This window comes from Crassostrea angulata, chromosome 9 (assembly GCF_025612915.1).
Source record: "Crassostrea angulata isolate pt1a10 chromosome 9, ASM2561291v2, whole genome shotgun sequence".
Taxonomy (NCBI): Eukaryota; Metazoa; Mollusca; class Bivalvia; order Ostreida; family Ostreidae; genus Magallana; species Magallana angulata.
Genome location: NC_069119.1, coordinates 33,809,834 through 33,831,734, shown reverse-complemented (window position 1 = coordinate 33,831,734; position 21,901 = coordinate 33,809,834). Strand labels below are relative to the sequence as shown.

General features: G+C 33.0%; 1 protein-coding gene across 2 annotated transcripts in view; it reads left to right on the top strand.

Moving 5' to 3' along the window:
• The window catches only part of LOC128163861 (deleted in malignant brain tumors 1 protein-like), an 84,582-nt gene that overhangs the window by 23,419 nt on the left and 39,262 nt on the right, over window positions 1-21,901 (top strand). The gene's annotated exons all lie outside the window — the stretch shown is intronic.

The window sequence follows — 21,901 nt, the reverse complement described above, 5'->3', positions numbered from 1 at the left end:
ATTTGCTAATACTAAGTACATGCTAATGAAATATATAAATCACCTAGGGACTCTTAAACATGTCATGCTCTATGCTATATCATGAGTTCAAGATTTACTTTTTATCTAAATCAGTACTGTCCAGATTATTTGTACAAATAACAGATCCACTCAACCATTAACTTAATTGAACATTTAATATTAAACGATTTAACAACTAATACACAGATCTGTCTATCCAATTACATGTATACAAATTATTTTTTGTTCACCTAAAATTCAATATTTACATCCAATTATGATTCCCTATATTTCTTACGGGAATTGATTGTAATAGATAAAATCTAGTACACAATCCAGTTCTTATCAGTTTATCGATCGCTCTAAAGCTTCAGCAACCAAAGAAAAAGATTACAGTCATTTCATGCATATCTTTTCAATCTTCTGCTATGGTATGCGATTTTAGTGATATACTATGAGATTGCAATGCAATGCTATGAGATTTGTATGCTATGCTGAGAAATTGATATAAAGGGCTTATTGATGTTGTATGCTTGCTATGCCATGGTATGCTATGAGATTAGATCAAAAACGCCTCCATACACAAATGAGTTACACACATTTGGAAGTAACATGATAAAAAGCCAAAGTTTACCACTAATCTTCAATGTGAACATTGGCTGCGCTCCATTGACTGTTCGGAACAACCCGCACATGTGCAAAGTCAAAGGAGTGCAAAAATACACTGTTCACGAACTGTTCTCTCTGTCCACGTGCGAGAGGTAGTGCAGTCAGAATTCAACATGGCGACAAATGTGCAAAACAGAGCCACGCTCTGTAAATGTGATACATGTCCCCGCCTTTTTCGAGACATGGAGGAATTTGCAAACCACGCATGTGATGATCCTAGTAAATATAATCAAAATACATTGATTTTAAGTTCTTTTAACAATCTAAACATCATTATCTCTAATAAGTGCCTTGTTTATACGACAACTCGCAGCATTTATAGGGGGCCTGGACCGCATGTTCTGGGCAGAATTTTTTTTTGTATTCTTTTAGTGAGCGATTATTGTGTATAATATACAGATATTTACAAAAACAGTCATTTGAATTTAGTACTAGTAGCTACAACACTGTAGATCCACGGGAAAGCGGGTATAGCTTTAAATTCAGCCTAAAAAATGCAGTATGTTTATTTTGCCACAAAAGCCCTCTTAAGGTACTTCACTTCACCGATATTTGTTAAAACACTACGTCACAAGATGGTAATTTAAATGTTTTGCTAAAATGTATCAATTGACTCAGATGAATAGCGAATGTCATATCATATAAAACTAATATTTAAGATGCAATATTTGATTTTAACACAAATGAACTTTGCAACTTCTTTATATAAGTTCACTATTTATTACTATACGTGTAACGTTTGGTAGAAGAACAAAATGAAAACATACAACTATTAGTTTATTTCATATTCCAAGTGTGATATTTTATTCAATGAGTGCAGATATATGCTTCTATTTATATAATAGTGTTGTGTTGTGCATGTACTATGCCTAAATAGTAGTCAGGGTTTGATACATGGTGCACGAGCCGGAGGCGAGTGCACTATGTATCAAACCCTGACTACTATTTAGGCATAGTACATGCACAACACAACACTATTGTTATTATTATGCCGACTGTTAAATATACTGACGTGCTTTGCTATAAGTAGCTCTGACGTTCGAGTGTTGACAAGTCCCTTAAAATAATCACCGGAAAAGCAAGCGTTTGTTGTTGTTTTCAAATTACGTGTACGGTAATCAATTGATTTGATTGTTTATTTAATCAACAAGTTGTTGTACAATAAAAAGTCAACAAAGGTTTATGTTCTTTTTAAGAAATAGAGAGACGTTTTGCCTTACCGAGAAAACTCGAAATGTTTAGCAGACGAAATCTCAGTGAATTTTTTTCTTGAACATTCTTTATCAAGCGTCATTTAAAAAAGCGTTTTTGTGATTCTCATGTAGAATTTCTTTGAAATATGTTCAATCAATTTGTTCAAAAGTTTATAGGAAACTTTAACTTTAAAATTACCGTCAATAATGAAGTTTTTTTTGGAAAAATGAATAATTTTAATTGCTTGATGTCAGTCGTATATATGTAGTTTTTATATACCTAAATACCGGTACTCATAATAACGGCTAGTTTAGCGTAGCGGTAACGCGTTGGGCTTCATGCTAGAATCAATGATTTCAGCGTCGTGAGTTCGAATCCCGCTGTCGGCGCTTGTAAGATTTTCGTGGAAAATATTCGCCGTGCTCTATTTCGGCGTAGTATGCTTACGCTATATAAATCCTTTGATACTATGCGAAAATAGATGAGTATTGAATATATAGTGACAAACTGACAGAAGGCATAATAATAGTATATAAAGTACATTACATAATTTGATATCCATTTCTCGGATTCTTCGTTTTAATCCTAAATATGTTTAACGGTAAATGGTGAAGCAATAATCAGAAAAGTGAATCAAAATGAATTAGTTAATTTCTCCTTTAGTTAAGTATAGATGACTGCCAGAAAAACACAATATATATTGCTTTTATCTGATTTAAGGGACACGTTCACGTTAAAAGTTTTCTCTTTTTTATTTTATCAAACCACTTCTAATTTAATCTTGAAAAAAAAAATCGAAAAAATACATTTTCTTTCTAGCATGCGTATTTTTAAAAATATTGAATAATTGTGTATTTTAGATCCGCAATGTGTGTTTGTTAGAAAAATATGTTTATTTTTGCTAAACCATTTTGTAACAGGTAAATCGGTTTTCATTCGTTGACGTTTTGAACTAGTAATTTAACTCTTAAATGGTAAGTTGTGTGCATATAGATGCTAGAAACAAAGAGGACAATTGTACGAAAGCCGAGAAGGATCATTCGAGATTCGAGATTCGAAATACGAGATTCGAAATACGAGATTCGAGATTCGAAATTCGAGATTCAATATCTAAATTAACCAATCAAATCATGGATCTGAAACATGTATCCTAGCAACATCAAACTGTTCTAAATAAAGATCATTCGTTCATGCTCTTTCCTACAAATAAATGTCTTAATAGCTCTTATATAGTGGTTATAAAATGGTTAAATTAACATTGATGAATTAACCCCACACAGTATAAACAATTAAATTAGAAAAAACACTGTTGGCTTTGCGAATCTAAGTGGTTTTGTTTGTCCTGTATGTATTTCCCCCCGAACAATTTTAACCCGAAGTGTATTCGCCCCAACTGTGTAAAAATCGGCTCGCGAAGAAAGGTCTGTTTAATCTAAATGTTTAAGCTATGAAACGAAACTCAATGAAATAATCGACATGTCAAAATATAGGTTATGATAAAGTTTTAAACCATAGAAGATATAATGATTTACAACCTCAAAGACAAAAATCCAGATACGAATAGTGTATTGTAGGGTATGACAATGCCATTGTCGATTAAGAGAGAGAGAGAGAGAGAGAGAGAGAGAGAGAGAGAGAGAGAGAGAGAGATTCTCTTTTGAGAAGTGGACAGGCATAGCCTACATCCATGTAGGCTATGCCTGTCCACTTCTCAAGAGAGAGAGAGAGAGAGAGAGAAAGAGAGAGAGAGAGACAGACAGACAGACATACAGACAGACACAGAGAGAGTTTTGTAGTGTCAAATTCAGTTTGATTTTGAATTTGAAATTGATTTCATTTGTTACAAGCATATATAGACAATAATTAAGCCTCTAAAACGAGAAAAGAGAGGAGGTAGCTAGGGTAGGGCAGACCAACTAGCAAGCTTTACTTTTAACGGTGTTAGCGCACCTGTGATTTACATCGACTCTCTCTCTCTCTCTCTCTCTCTCTCTCTCTCTCTCTCTCATCACCTAGCATTTCCTTTTCCGTGAGGGGGTTTGGGGTATTTTTGATGTCTTACATTAGCTAGCGAAAATGATAAAAAAACATGAACTGTTCTTTAAATTGTGTGCGGATGTTGTACGCCAATAATCTGTTTTCAGTATATACATTTCAAGAAGGGGGGGGGGGGTGGGGGGCTATATAGTCCTAATTAATTTGTCAGTTATTCTGTCCCCTCTTTGTTTTCTCTTCGTTTTCCAGGTTTTTTTTATTTGGCTCGGCAAATTAATATAAAACTTTCTGTGTAGCTCCATAACGATGCACTGTAGATAAATTATGAGTAGTTTTACTTTTGATAAACAGGTACATATCCGTACTTGTTTTTTAATTTGACTCTTATAATCTGATTTAATATTCCAATAATTATAGTGTAGGAAAGAGTAGACGGGACTTTTTTGCGCATATCCTACTGTACCATTCATTCAACACAGGTATTAGCACTCATCGAGTTCGACTTGCTTTCCTTTTCTTTCATCCACTGGATTTAAAGCTATTAATTTTTGAAAATATTTTGAATTTATGGCCTGATTATATATAAATTAGAGCTGCGCTGGTGCATATATTTACCAAAATGGACCAAAATATAACCAAATGAATCTAAAAATTTTGACAAAATTAGTTTTAAACGTACGACTCTTTTTCAATTCTAATCGGGTATGTCCTTTAGAAAAATCTTGAACCACACACATTTTAGCATATAAAACGACAGTTGTTTCATTTTTTATGGGGAGGGAGGTGGTGCCGGTAAAGGACATGTATTGCTTGTGGCAGTTGTGCTATACTCTCATTTGTTATAATAGGTAATACTACATATTGGTATAAAATGAAAGTTTCAAATTACACTGTACATAGCTTCTATCACGCATTTTGACCCGTGCGATAGTTTAAAACAATTTTCAAAGCATTAAATGTAATTCAACCGATCATTTTTGAAATTTAATTTTCTGGATCCTCGCCTGATACGTCCGCCTTCTTGTATATTAGAAATACATGTACGTTGACCATATGTACACATTAACTTAATCGGCTGTTATGGAACGATAACATTTTTTATCAATGTTTTTGCAGGATATGTAACAAATAACAGCCTATTTGTGGGTTTTTGCACTGATTGTTTGAGATAATTTGCCGCCATCTTTTATGCATTCCACACACCACTCACAGTTTCTTTATTTGGTGTTCTGTGTGTATGGCGACAAATTGGTAAATTTGCACCACTCACCCCTTGTAGCTTCATCCTGATTACATTTTATCTGGCTAAGTGTAATGTAGTAGTATATTAAATACACACATCTTTGTTTGCAGTGCTTATTTACATCATTAGAGATTAACTTACAAAAAAAAGTAAACATTTGTGTGACTTATATGTAATTATTGTCAATTTTGGTGCGGTGGGAGGTAGAGGGGTAGAAAACTACAGAGAAAATTAACTTGGCTGTGAAACATATGCTTTTATTCTTTCTTGTTGATATATCAATGAATGAATTTTAACAAAATATATGTACAACAATTAATTTTGAAATATTCATGCACAATCAAATAAAAGGTTTTACTGTTCTCTGCACAAGAAATCGGCAATGTGAACCAATTGGCACCCTATCATCCCTACCTTTAATTGTAGAGAGTAGGTATCCTTCTATATTGAAAACAATTCCAAAAGTAAGACAGTTGTTTACTGAGGAAAAGGAAAAAAAATTGTATTTATTAATAATTCCGTATGATGTGATAATATCTCAATGATTTGTTTATAATCATAGTACTAGTGTATCACTGTATGCATACATAAAAACGATAAGTAATGCTTATATTTATTAGTGAAACAGGACAGATTATTTATATTTAGATTATTTAGATACATGTACTAATCTTCATGCGGGGATCTAGAAAGGAGGGGATCAGGGGATCTGGACCCCCTCCTCGGGAAAATTGGAGCTTATTAAATTTACATAGTAAATTTTTTAAAAATTGGCCTAGGACCCCCTACAGAAAACATTAGCTACGCTTATGAAGTTCTCTACCATAACCGCATTTTTACACAAAAGGGGTGAATAAACCCGGGTTTTAAACTATTACTGGTGGTGAAATACCTTAGGGTTCAAACGCATCGGGTGGAAATGCACCAGGGCAAACAAAATCACTTAGATCCGCGAAGCACACTGCATTATTACTAGTCTACTTAGATATTCTGTGTAAAAGTAAATACAAATAATTATTTAGTTAGGTAGGGAGAAGTGAACATGGCATTTATTTGTATATAAGAGCATGATTTTTTTTTTAGAACAGTTTGATGTCGCTAGGATACATATTTTCAGATCCTTGATATGATTGGTTAATTTAGATATTGAATCTCGAATTTCGAATCTCGAATCTCGTATTTCGAATCTCGTATTTCGAATCTCGAATCTCGAATGATCCTTCTCGGCTTTCGTACAATTGTAATTAAAGCCTTTCAAATCAAAACATTGATTTGCTACGAAGGTCAATCAAAAGTACAGAGCTAGCTACATCTTTTTAACTTAACGTCATATTATTTTAAAATTTAGTAAAATAAAAATTAACAATCGTTTGAAATAATTTGAATTCAATAAGTCCGAAATATTTCTTTTTTTCTAGAAATAATTATCTAAAAATGTTTCCTTCAAGGAAGAGGTCATGGTGCACGGTCAAAATTTGTGTTAGGTCAACAATATATCATCTAATGTACAAAGTGATATTTTAATGAATTGGCCTTAAAACCAAATATGACTAAAATCTCAAATTAAGTACTGTCATATCAAATATACCAAATAATATAGAACTATTGAAATTGATTACAAAAGACAGATATCCCTTTTAAAATTGACTAAATCGTTGAGGTCGCTGGACTTCACGGCGCAACGACACGTACAAGCAATATGCATTTATTTCGGGGGAAAGCCGATACAAACTGTGGGAATGCTCAATGATGCAAATAATATGTCAATAAGTTATTGCTCATTTGTGAGAACTCCAATACATTTTGTTGTGGTGGTCTTAACTGTTTTTGGACATCAGACAGCCCAGAAACGAAAACAAAATCTGTTAATATTTTTTCAACAAAATAAGTAAAGTCAACTGACGGTCAGGGATTACCTTACCGTAATATAAGGAACAAACGTCAAAATATGGAAAACTTCGAAGAACTCACTTCTGATTTTAGAACAGATGTGAGCAAATAAGACGTTAAGTGGGATAGTGCAGTATTGAATTGAAAGATTAATGTTACAAGAGACTAGGCATGATAACAAGACTGTTTAGTTTATTTCTATAAACTTTGCGTGCGTTTAATGTCATGTTTGAACTTAGCACAGCAAAAATTACTCGTTAAACTATTGGTCTGCTTTTCAAGGACAAGCGTAACAATCTTCAATTAGAACAATATCATTTTGGACAAAAAACCGGTGATTATCTACACTTTTAGGGAGGTCCACCAAAACAAACCCCGGGAGTGACACTCATAAAGACATACGTGAAATTTTAAACCATTAACTAGTTGACTATGATTAATAATCCAAATAGTGTTTACAACGTGTTACAATCATGCTCCAGGTGTATTCTTCCATTTAATGCATTTGGTAGAAATTTTTTTTAAGTATTTAAAAGACATAATGAACGAGGTAGGGTTTAATAGAAACTTACTGGGAGGGTGACCACCGCGACACCACTTTACCATCTTTACCAACTTGGAAGGGAGGGGTGTCGACGAACAGCAGAGAGAAGAAAGGGCTGGACAAAAATTACACTCAATTGAGCATAAAGACATTCGTACATTGCATGCTTAGAAATTCTTGAACCCCCCCCCCCCCCAATTATGTCAGGAAGATTTTGATGCCATATTTCAGAGATAGTATTGATGCCATCTGCATGTAGTGCAGGCAGCAGTGAAATATCACGGTCAATTAAGTGCGGTGGGAATATGTGGTTTATAGAATGGAACCGTGTGACAAGCTCTAATGCATAGCTTAAATTTGGACATTTGATTAAAGAACTGAAAATGTAAATTCTTATTTTGAATGAAATTGCGTTTGTTAGAATGAAACTGCATTGTTTGTTTAATGCTTAGATTTGCTTTGAAATAGAAATATTTCAGCTATACACACAGAGTTGTTTAATAATGTCCTTTTTCTTGAATTTAGAAGTATATATTTAACCCATAAACCTCCCAACATCGCAACAACAACCTTAATTCGTCACAGAAACTATTGGAAACAAACAATCAAAGGACAACCTTACTGAATACGGAACTTGTTTTGTCATCACTAGAGCACAACAAAGGATATTTCTAATAGTATCTCTTATAATCTGCCTGTGGTGTTTCCGCAATAAAATCAAGCGTTGCATTCGTAAATGTATACATGAGACAGAGCGTAAGTGTATAAGTCTTATTTGGTCTTGTTTCTTTATAAAGAACACGTAATTGTCTAAAACTGAGTCAGTTTTTTAGCGATAAGGATTATTCTTTGGCTTTTGACATCAATTAACTGTTAAAAAACCAAAATATTACAGTGGAGTTAATGCACCTCGGATTTTTAGGAAATTTTCTCAAGTGACAGATAATTAAGTTTGTCAATACTAATAATCAAATTTACTTTCACTACCTTGGTTTCCATTGAAAGAGACGCATTTAAAGTAAGACAATATTGTAAATGTGATGTCATATGAAATGTTTTTTATCAGTACCTTTAATATCATTTACCTATACTATTTACATGGCATTTATAGCTGTACATGATACAAGAGAAAAGCCATTTTCATGCTTATTTTGAAGCTGGTGACTCAAATTTGGCGTACATTTCAAATTTTTGATGTGGCTATTTTATCTTATTTTCTCAAGATCTGTAGGTGAAAAATAGTTAAGAAAATACAATCTTTAAAAAAATTTGCTAACATGCTTTTTAAAATGGAAAAAACAGTAAGTATTTTTTTTTCTTATTATGTTATACTTCAAAATTTGATACTTTGTTCCTTCTAAGGATTTTTTAAATATATTTGAACAATTAATAAGTCGATGATGAAACAGTTTTTTAAAACTGTTATTATTTATTAAGAATAAAAAACTAATTATATTTGTAAAATCTATAATTCAACATTTTTATTGCATTTCAATCTAACTTAGACATGTTAATGATAATTTGGTTATTTTCTTAAAGGACAGAACCCTTCGAGCATGGTAAACCTTTTACACGAGCTTAACGAGCCTATTCAAGCAAAAAGTATGTAGACCATATAATTCCAATCGCAAACATGTCTATGTAATAAATTAATCAAACTACTTTTCTAGAGATGAAATTTTTTTTTCGGTTTAGGTTAAAAACAAAGGAATAATAACTCAAAATATTTCTTTACATGTTTGAATGTTCATTTTGTTTACAATTTGTTCATCTAGCTCTGAATATCCGATTTTAATCCTGATTTTGTATATGTCAGACTCTTCTTAAACATCACTGTTCTCAACAACCCCAATCTGTAAATAGAGTACATTATTACTTTATACCATTTTATAAAACCAACCATAGTAAAGCTCAACGACTTGTTGACATGTTGCTTTAATTTGAATAACTACCTAACCTGTCCATCTATTCTTTAAAACAGCCTCTGGAGTGGGAATACGTTTTTGTTGCATTGCATTTCTACGTTCATAGTATGTGGGTATTATAGAATGATATCAGTTTAATACAAGTGCATGTATCGTTATGCGTAGAAACAAATCTATTTACGTCTGCTAGTTACAGCTGTTATGGTAAGTCGTCTGTTTGCATGCAGTTTGGTTTGACATGCCATAAGATTACAGCTCTTCCCAGACCAAGCAAATCACTGGCAAATAATGGCGAACACAACTATTCATCGATTATACTATGATCAATACAAAGAGAATTCTAGAACCCGACGGGTAAAATACATGGCCACAAATCGGAAAACATGATGGTGTTTGTTATTGAATACAACCCAATTTAGTCAATGGCAGAGGAACAAAATTAAAAAAACAAATGTGTGTAAAAGCTGTAGAGATACATGTACCAACCGGACAGTTTGGATTAATCATATGACTTCACCAAAATGAATATCAACTCATAACATCTTTGTTAATTTTTTAAAGTGATTTTTTTTCATCTTCTTTATTTGTCAAGTGTACAAACCACCATATTTTTTAAATACTAGTTCAATTTTAACTCGAACTCACTCGTAAAGCTGTTCTTAACGTGTGTCATTCATCATTAGGTTATGAAAGGTTAACTACTAAAGAAGAAAAATACAAAAAGAACCCACCACTTCCTAACACTATCAAGAACTAGTCATTACTTAAACTTTCCCATAGCTTGAACAGGTGAGTAAATGGTGAGTAAACACAATTTGAAGAACGGTTTGCTAATAATGAGTGGATTTATTTGTGTAATACATCATTGCAACAATATCAAATCATACATGTATATTTATTATATGATATAATCATGTCGTTGTAAAAACTGTAATTTGTTTTCAAATCCTTTTCTTTTTGGTTTGTTTATTCATATAAAAAACAAGTGTCGACTATGGTTCTGGGGAACATTTATTATATAAACCCCCCTTCGGACGAATTTATTGCCTTCTGTTTTGCGTCGGACAACATGTTGTCCCTTGGGGGCTAATATGATCCATGTTGCACTCAACTCTGTCAATATTTGTATATTATTGTATCATATGATATAAATCATTATAATTTTGAATTATTATTACATATTATTGTCGGGAATTGTCATTTCTCTGTCAAACTACTTCAATTTAACACAAATATTGGTACATGTACATAGGGAAGCTCATTTAGGCAGAGGCTTTGTTTGAAAATTGCTGATAAACGGGTATTCAAATATCAACCTGAATTCAAAAAAACATAATTAATTGTCTTTTTCAGCATTGCACAGCACTGAAAAAATCAACCATCAAATAACGTCATTAGATGTACCCTGTCATTGAGTTGAAGAAGAATCGCAGCTGGATCAGACTATGCTCTACAAAATTGCAAGCATTCATCCTGTGTTAATTTACTACAAAAGTTTGTCCTTTTAATTGTGTATACATGAATTGCAAACACTCAAATCTGTCCAAGTATATCAGTCACACTTTGCTAAATCTCTCGATATTTGTGATTACCTCAGAATTCGAGCGATGTTCAATTAAGAGTATGAAAAATACCCAATATTTCTCTTTTAAAACACTCATTGTAGCTGTTCGGGTTTCAGTACACTGATAAAAAATGTGATGTCTACGGGGATTTGTATTGCAAAATACTCCTAAATAACGTTGAAAATTTGTGCGAGGTATTCCAAATGATTTCCAAATGGAGAAAAAGATGTCAATATTCCCATTTATCGATCTTCGTAAGAAATCAATTTTCGTTCTTGTGGGTTTTTTAGTGAAGAGGATAATGTGTGAATGAAATTATCTTTCAGTTGACATTTTTTAGGAATGCATATTATTTATTCAAAGTCGTCCACATGTGCTGCATAAATAACTTTGGACAAAGAATAGCTTGAAAATGAACAATTTCTCCACATTATTGTGGAATCGTAAAACTTTGCGGGGTCCAATTTTTTTTATTTTGTTGATTCACTTTTATGTATATATACATGTAACAATCATTAGTCAATTTCATAAATCAAATATAGTAATGATTTCACGGTTTGTGTAATTATATGCACATGAAAGAGATAACACTTTGTACATAAATGACAAAAAAACCATTACATTTGATATATCACTACGTTTGGTGATCATCTGTCTTCACTAAGTCATCATTGAGCTTTGAATATCAATGTAAATAATTGTTTCATTCTTATTTACCTAATTAAATCAAGATGGTATATATATTTATATTGTTTCTTTTGTTTTGTCTGAGTGAACATATTCCTGTACAAGTGTTGTAATAAATATGATATGAAGTTTGTGTTTTGTTTGTATTTAGTACTGTTTTGTCGAAATCAGCTCTAGTTTCAGACCAAAAGCTTTCCATAAAAAGGTCAAGCTTAAATAATATTAATGTTGAAAGGCAATTTTATAGTTTATAATCTAATCCCGGCAATGTTTTAGCATGTTAAGCATTGAATCCCTTCTGAGTTCCCAGTGTTCGTCCTTGGGTTAAGCTTTTATAATTTAGAATCTTCACTAAGGATCCTTGCATAAGAATCTCACAAACTGTAACATTGTACTTCTCGAAGATTTTAATCATGTTTTCTACGGATATCTATGTTAAACTTTGAACCCCCTCTGGGGCCCCAAAGACTATGGAACTCTACATTCATGATAAACAAACAATTGATTAATGTACCGAAGACAATCACAAGAATAGACACAGGCTATAAGTATTTGCACAGTGTGACCTGCGTCAATGACGTGGAAATATGGACCAGTGGTGAAGAGAGAAACTGAAGGCTGTACAACATCCAGGATGATCTTGTGAGGTCGATCGAAACAAAGAAAGGGAATATACCAGGAGATATAGCTGTGGAAAATAGTGCGAATATAGTTTATACCCTTGGCGAAAATCAATCTGTATACAGAAAAAGAAATATTAGTACGCAGATTAAAAAGCAATCCAGTTGGATACCGCTTAACATATGTTGTACTTCTTCTGGTGGCCTGTGTGTTATTATGCTCACTGATGCATGACGATGAAGAAGAAACGAGAGTTGTGCGTTACTTTGGTTCAATAGAAGTACAGATTATTCAGTTCAATAAGATAGGTATTCCTTTTTATTCATCTGGTTATGACACTAGGTACATCGGTAAAAACAGAAATCTAGACATGTGCGTTGCTGACAATGGAGGCCGAGCAGTAGTCGTGGTCAACTAGGCCGGAAATCTCCGGTTTATCTACACCGGCTACCTTAGCAAAGGGACATTTTATCCAGTCGGGATAGCTACAGATAGCCAATGTCAATTCATGGCAGCAGACTTTGACAACAGTTGTATCTATATCCTAGATAAGGACAGACATTTTCTCCGCTACATTTGCAACTGCCCTTGGGGTATATATGTAAGAACAAAAGATCAACTTGTTGTGGCTGAGTATATGTGAAACAAAATCCAGTATAACATGGAAACATACAAACTGTGTGCCACCAAACTGAAAATTTGTTTACTACATACACAGGATTATGCTTCTATGGACGCATTTGATTTTTTGGGGGGGAGGGGGGGGGCATTTAAAATGGCTATAGATAATGAAACTATTTTTTTTTAATGGTGAATTATGACCAGGAATGAATTGCATTGTTTGTTGGCACTTATACCCATAGGTAAGTGATATCTATGAAATCCAAACCAAAAATTAACAATAATTACCACAAAAAAACCAAAAACAAACAACATAATAAAATAGATGAACAATGAAGATTCTACAATACCATTTTTGGGAGTTGATTTTAATCAACACTCCTATGCAGTTATTCTATCAAACCGAAATTGAAACAGTGTTTGGGCCTCAGCACAAATCATCACCGCTGACAAGACATAGTTCTTGAAAATAATAAAAACTAGACTCTTGTTGCTATAGCAACAAAAAGGTCTTCCGTTCCTCATGTATTAATCTGCACAAAAAATCCAGTTATCTTGAAAACAGAAAATGGATACATGTACATTTTGTCTTTCCTCAAAGTTTGGATGTTCAAGTTATCGTTAGTTATAATATCTCGTTGAAAAAGGGTTTTTATCTAGGGACCGGAAACGAACAAACGGAAGTGATTTAAAAAACGGAAAGTATATATGTTAGTTCATTTACCTACGTACGTTACTGTTCATCACATTGAGTAAAATGTTTCTAAAAAAGTTAAAAGTTTTAAAAAAAGTTCTATTGCTTTTGAACATTTCAAGTATTAACCGGAAGTGACGTAGGACCCAATGAAACCCGTTAAACACATGTTCAATCAATGTCCATTATCTATAAAAGTCTTGATCTATCACAATTTCTTGTGGGTACTTTGTTTTTAATAAAGAAGGTTACCTGAGATATTTGAGATGTCTCACCGGAAGTAGATCTTTTTTTTTTTACCATGTGTAGATGACTTTTTGTATTTCTATAGCTAAAATGTTACTTCAATGCTAAATAACCAAAATATTTTTAAAAATTTCAAAATTTGGTGTACTTCCTGTGACGACCGGAAGTTACGCCGGATAAAACAAAATAGTGTTAACACATGTACATACATAGGTCTATCATCCCACAAAGTTTGGTTGTTCAAGTCGTTACTGTTTTTGAGATCTCGTCGAAATCAGGTTTTTGGTCTCTGGACAGGAAACGGGCAAACGGAAGTGTTCAATGTAAATTGTATGAAATATTTCTTGTATACTTGCCTTTTGTACATTATTTTTCATTTATCTAACTAAAATATTCTAAGGAAAACAGATAAACTGATAAACAGCTCGATTTTTTTTAACTCTTCCGGTATGGACCGGAAGTGACGGAAGACAAAATGAAACCGGTTAAACACATCTTCAATCAAATGTCTATCATCCATGAAAGTTTCGTGTCTCGATCGCTTATAGTTTCTGAGATCTCGCGGGTACAAAATGTGTTTTAAAAATCTACCTGAGATAATTGAGATATCTCACCGAAAGTAGAAATTTTTTGTTGATATTACATCGCACAGACTTCCTATGTATAGATTTATTCTTATATATTTATTCTATCGACAAAAAATTTGATGCGTAAAAAAATTTATTTTTTAAGTGCTTCCGGAGAACACCGGAAGTTATGACAAACAAAACAAAAGTGTTTAAACACTTCTACAGCTATAGGTCTATCATCCCACAAAGTTTGAATGTTTAAGTCTTTACCGTTTTTTAGATCTCGAGGTGACAAGCTTTTTGTCGCGGGACAGGAAACGGACGACCGGAACTGAATTTAGAACATTTTTAATTCAAATCCTCTAGATTTTTTCATTTTCTGTCATTCCTAAAAATTTTATAAAAATCCATCAAGACATCTCTGAGAAATTCACGAGAGAAAAAGGGGAAAAAAATGATAATAAGAAAGAAAGAAAAAAAAAACCTAACACTCACTATAAGGTCTTCCGTTGGAAACGGAAGACCTTAAAAATTCGATGTAATGTATGCTGAAGCATTGTTTTTCAAGAAACCTTATCTATAAACACTTTGAAAATAGTCAGATTTTATATAATACGAACAATTTAGATATTTTTGTAGTCTCATGTGTTCCAACGCCAGAGTTTAATAAAGTCTCGTTCATCCAGACGCTCGGCTGTCTCCGTAAATCTCCGACAAGCAGAGAGGCTCTCTTGCTTGTCGGATAATAACGGAGACAGCCGAGCGTCTGGTTGAACGAGACTAGAATTCGATATCAATAGTGCTTGGATCTATACGATTTTTAGAATTGTTTCGATTACGGATACATAGTTTGAAATCTATCTTTAAATATTACACAACTTGATTCATATGGGGTTTCTCGAAATTCTTGTCGGAAAAGTTTAAAAATTCATAGAATAAAAAAGCGCGTAATTCAAATACAGACTAGAAACTAATTGCCATGCAAGATAAGTTGAGTTTAAAATCAATGATAATCGATAAAATCAACTCCCGTCAGTACTTCAGTACTTTGATTAGTGCAATGGCAACGTCCCATTTAAAAAAAAATATATTGCTAGAATTTATTTACTAAATACTGTAGTTGTAACAATGATGATATTTTGATTTTTTTATAGCAGGTGTTTCTAACGTGTGTTTTGGTTATATTTGATTATGAATGTATGTCTGACGTGTTAAAGTTTTGTTAAGTGTGTTTTTGTTCATTTTGATCTTTTTTTGTTGATAATGATACAATTGTCATGTTTTGTTTTACCAATTCACTAAATACATTTATAAATTGATCAAAACTCAAGCAATATTACCAAATATAATTTTACTGCATTGGGTACTGTTTTTAACCTATTTTTTTACCTTCTGTAATAAAAACTGGTTTGAAATGCTATTGATGATGTCATGAATTAAACTATACATGAGGATGCAAAAAAATATTTCAAGTGTGAAAACTTTATAGCAGTTTGTTGCTGTGGAATTTGCAAATACCGATCTTGAATTTTATGTGGAGCATGCGGTTTATACACATTTAAACACACAACAAACATAGTTCAATTATTCATTGTCAATGCACAGTAATAAAATTATTCATTGTCAATGCACAGTAATAAAAAGATGACAATTTTTCATTTAGAATAAAGGCGCATACCTTGGTTTTTGTTTTTAGGTAGGCGTTCAAACTTTGTAAAGATTAGGATAAAAGCAATCAAACAAAGTATTGCAGTAATGAAAGCCGGGCTCTTTTGGCGGGTCTTTAATTATGCATATTGTGTAGTGAAGACTGAACATCTCTCTCTCTCTCTCTCTCTCTCTCTCTCTCTCTCTCTCTCTCTCTCTCTCTCTCTCTCTCTCAAAATTTTGCAGCAAGCGTTATATATTCAATCCTCATTTCTTCAATGCGCGGCAAAGTAGTTCATGGAAATTCATGCACATTGTATGTGTCCAAAATGCATAGTCTTGTTTTCAAAACACGTTACTAATAGGAAAACTAAAAAAGACAATTCTCTCGAAATTGAAAAAAAAAAGAAACAAAATGCCAACACTTTTGACAAAACGTGGCTCTTTGTGTAACTATTTGGTATAGCGGTAGCTTTTACTTTGACGATATTTGGTTTTTTGTTTACTTTTGAAGTTCTGCTATTTATAGTACAGTACCCGCAACGTTATTTTTTACAATCCTATCCTATCGTATCGTGTATCAATCCTATCATATCGTGCGTGTATACTGTTCTATCGTGCGTTAATTCTATCCTATCGTGCGTGTATACTGTTCTATCGTGCGTTAATGCTATCCTATCGTGCGTTAATCCTATCAGGTTTATCGTTTAATTTCAACAATTCTTCCGTTTATCCTATCGTGTTAATCGTTTCGTGCCTTTTCATAAGCAAGTAAATTTATTACTAAGTTGCAACTCGTTCGGTGCGCCGTATACGAATATTTATATAACAAGAATTGTAGAATCCTATCCAACATTCCGTCAGGATAATAATTTTTTAAATTTTTTAGATCAAAATTAACCAATATTATATGTAAATCATATCTGTTAACATTGAAAATGAAAAACGAAGTTCTTAGGAACAAGGTAACATATTTACCTGTATATCGAATATATTTAATCGTACGCAGAGTGTATCCCTGCGTAAACATTAACTTGTATGCAATATAATTTTGTTGCATCATATTTTACAGAAACAAAACTATTGATGATATAATTTATATTTAATTAAAACCTGAGTTGTATTTTGAACCCGTTATTTTCCGTGTAATAATTGATTTCAGGCTGAATTGTTCTCGGCAATCAGCTAGGGTGTGTGGTAATGAAAACAATGTTAACAAATCGTACGCAGAATGTGTCTCTGCGTAAATATTTATTTAACTTGTCTGTAATAATTCGTTTTTAATGCATCATTTTCTTATACAGAGAGAAATGTACTTATGATAGATTTTATATTTACTCGATATATATAGAGTTGGATTTATATTTTATTAAACCCGCTATTTTCCGAGTGATTTAATCTCGGGCTGAAATATTCGCGGTGATTGGCTAGGGTGTTCGGTAATGAAAACAATTTTAACAATACAGAAAATTTATTGATCATTAAACCTCATAATTTTAGTTGAAAAAAAATTAACTGGTCATTTTTATACATTCTATAAATGATGCAGCAATGATTAACAACTCGGCAATTGTTACTGAAAAGAAATTCCACGTTAATCTTTATTTGTACGTGTTCTCTCTCAAATTCTGCCATTATCAGTTTGTTCGTAAATATCGTTTAAAGCGATCATACGTTTATCATGAACATCGTTTATCCTTTCCTATCGTGTATCAATCCTATCACATCGTGCGTGTATACTGTTCTATCGTGCGTTAATCCTATCCTTTCGTGCGTGTATACTTGCTCTATCGTGCGTTAATGCTATCCTATCGTGCGTGAATCCTATCCTATCGTTTATCTTGTAAAAAATAACGTTGCGGGTACTGTAACATTGGCGATTTGCCTGCCTATAGCCAGAACTCTGCTTTCAGCTGAGCCCGGCTTAAATCACCTTACTTCTCTATATACACCAAACATACCTCACCATGCGGGCTGCATACTCTGATGTAAACGGGGTGTATACTTACTTTTGAAGCAGCGAAAAGGAGGTCGATCGACATTTTTGTCCATTTTTTTTTATTTTGGGACTTGTTCTGGTTTTCTAAAAAACCGCAACGCAATTTCGAAGATAAGATCTATTCGGGCATAAAGCAGTTATAACAATGGAGATTTTACTGTTAAAAATTATTTTTATATTCGACTTTACCTTTAAATTCAACATTTGTTTTATCATATTTTTTAAAATTCAATATTGATTAATCGATTTGCTGTAATAAACAACTGCACTTTATGGAATCTGAGTTTGCAAAAACAAAAGCCTAGTCCTCATTATATCCGTCTTGTTTGTATATGTATGTTGATTCATATTTACTGTTGCTATCGTTGAGAATCCTCCAATAAAAACGGAATCCTTCATTACTTGGATTTAATTCTCTGTAATTGTATTCTGTTGTTCCTTCTGACGTTTATTTTTAACATTTAACTGACAGCTTTATACATATATACACTCTTCAGTTGATTTCTTGATCAATTAACGATTTTCTTTTTTGTCTTCTTCCTAATTTGAAGTGCACACTAAAACGTAATGTGTATAATGGTCTGAGTATTGTCATCTTCTTTGTGTTTATGGGCAGATCAAACTCGATTTTTTATGTCTGAGGTCCAAAGAACACTCAGAACTAATATACAAGGCTCAGAAAATACACACAACACTGTGTATATATCTTATAACATTGTAATAAACTGAAGTAAATAACCAGGAAATACACCGAAAAAACAAAACGTTTACCCGAGAAGATTACCCGAGAGGTCATTTGTCAGCCTAGAATGATGACCCTTTTGCATGAATAATAAGCCCTATCTGTATTAAAATGAGCCCACTCAAAGTGAAAAAGTGACCGTTGTAGAATATTAAAACCTTTATAATACGTTTACGACTTTCAGTATCATTTCTTGTTATATGTAAAATAGCCTATGCAATATTGTCATTTTATTGTATTAAACAAAAAGTAACTTGACATTATAATTCATATTCAAATGACACTCTTAGGGTATCAATCCTCCACTGAAAGATACCTTTTAATTGTTTGGCTTTCTACCTTTGCAAACAAAATGCTATTTTCCTACGTGAAAAAGTCTAAGGCTAGTATTTCTTTATCGCTTTTGTAATACGATTGAATCCAAAAGAAATTGAAACAAAATGCGTGGAACAAACAGTTCCCTTCTCATTTTATGTTTACAAACTTTCCTGGTTCTGCTGTGATGTTCGTTTTCCATTGCCATTTGATGTTTCTTCTTTGAACAACAAACATGACAGATTTCTTTCTCTGTCATTAATCACAAGTCCACAAACGTGATCCCTTCATAGTGCCCAACTATAATGTTGTCACTGTCTTTTCACATCAGAAAGTATCTGACGGATTTTCACCACCTTGACAGGAAAATTTGGGGTCAATATTTTCTTTAGCCTCAGAGCGCGTGCATTTTTATTAAAGGTGACATCTTTGTCTTTACAACCCCCCCCCCCCCAAAGCTCTTTTCAATATGATTGGGGGATCCATTGGTGTCTTTTTCAACATCAACTTCAAAACGCTTGCTTTTTTTTAGGGTCATGTTATTCTCTCTTTTCAGGGTGCTTTGTTGATTGAATGGAGGATCTAATTCCGGTCAGGTATAATTTAAGTCAACTGCCGTTCATACATTTTTAAGTCCTTCTCAAGAACCTTTTTAACAAGATAAAGGCCAATCCAGTTCTTTGAAAGTTTCCCTCTTTTTTCTGTTGTCTCTGTAATATTGTTTACTAGTACAAAATCTCACATCTTGATATGTTCTTAACTGTCCCCTCCCCTTTGATGTAATTTTGGCGCATTTGTTCTAAAAGGTATTCTGGTAAACTTTCAAAGAGTTCTGTCTAAGCCAAATCAACTGAAAGACGAGCTTGTATTCCTTAAGATAAACTAAACAAATATAGGATCTCTATGGAATTGCGATGGTATATGATTTTTATCCAACAAGTTGTGTTTCCTATCCCCGAGCCTTTGCTTCTTTGAAGCTAATGCGCTAAACCTATGATCATGGATATCATATGACAGCAAAACGTACGCTGCAATCGCATCACTCTTCGTGCCGTAGGAGAAATCATAAACTCAGCGAGATTTGTCGATATTGAAAGTTTTTGACGGACGTCTTTTCCGAATCCCAGACCAGTGCCAAACAAAGTGATTCGGGAAAATTAACAGGCTATATTTGACCTTGACTGGAACTCTTTAATATTAGAGGTTCAAAAATGTGGAAATGAATTGAAAAATAAACAAGTTCATTTTTTGTAGAATTTAAACTTGTTAACGGTGGGAAACTAACATTTTATGTTGATATAGAGTTAAAAGAATGTTACAAGTAAACCGAGGAAAATGGCAGTTTATTTAATTAAGCGTATTCTATCGTAACAACTCGCCGAAGTCGATGTCAAATTTACCCGAACCACTTTGTGTGGCACTGGTCTGAAATACGAGAAAGACGTCCGTCAAAAATGTTCAATCTCGACGAATCTCGCCGAGTTTAAAGGAATAGGTGGAAGTAAAACGCATTCAGGATCAAAAATTGAATATTTATTAATATTTAGAGTATATTGAAAATAACAACACAAAAATACACACATAATGTAAATTATTGCTCTGTCTTAAGCAAGATGATACTGGTACCAAATAGTGATATTGAACACAATACTGAATGATATGACTTTCCTTATTTGTTAAATTATTATCTATCAATTTTTTTTTCCATTTTTGTAAATAAGTTTAAAATCAAAAAGAAGTTTTCATTACATTTATTTTACTTTAAAATACTTTCACTATTTTTTATCAACTTTTTTTTTAAGTTTTGTTCAACTAAGTACAATATATTTCTCTGTGCAAAGTTTCACAGCGTGACACAGATAAAACGTATGTTTGAGGGCTGCTAGTTCATATTTTTATGCCTCCTGTCAATTTGTTTCTATATATTCAATACTCATCTATTTTCGCATGTTTTACAAAGGGTTTACATGGCGTGAGCATACTATGCCGAATATAGCCTGGCAACTAATTTTACCAAAAATCTTACAAGTGTCAACAGCGGTTTCCTAACTCTTGCTATCGTTACACCACCCCCCCCCCCCACCATCAGCCGTTATGTATAAGGTGGTTTTTATATTATAATGTAGATAAATACAATTGTAATTAGGAATTAATATTAATTATCTTTCTAAAATGCCTCATAATTGGCAGGAATTTTTAAATTAAAGTTTCTAATAAACTTTTGAAGAAATTGATTAAACATTTTAATACGCCTGATGAAGAATGTGCACGAAAAAATATGAATGAAGTGTCGTCTGCTAAACAACTTGAGCTCTCTCGGTAACGTCAATCCTGTCTCTCTTTTTGGAAAGAAACTAAACGTCTGTCGAATATCTGGGATTGTACAGCAAATTTGTGATAAAAGATAAATCAAATCAATTGAGCTCTTTGAAAGAGTAAAGTCTTGCTCTGAAATTTTCCGATGTTTATCTTTAGAGGCTAAAAAACATTTAAACGTCAAAGCTACTACATGTACATGTATAAGCAATGCAGTCAATATAATAAAACAACAGTGTTGCGTTTTGCATGCAATATGGCTAAAAAGTAGTCAGGAATGTGCAGTATGTACATTGTATCAAACCCTGACTACTATTTAAGTATAGTACGTGCACAATACAACATGGTATAAACAGGAACACGCTACTGAGATAAGAATAGAACTTTCGTTTTTTGTTCAAAAGTTTGGAAGATATCTA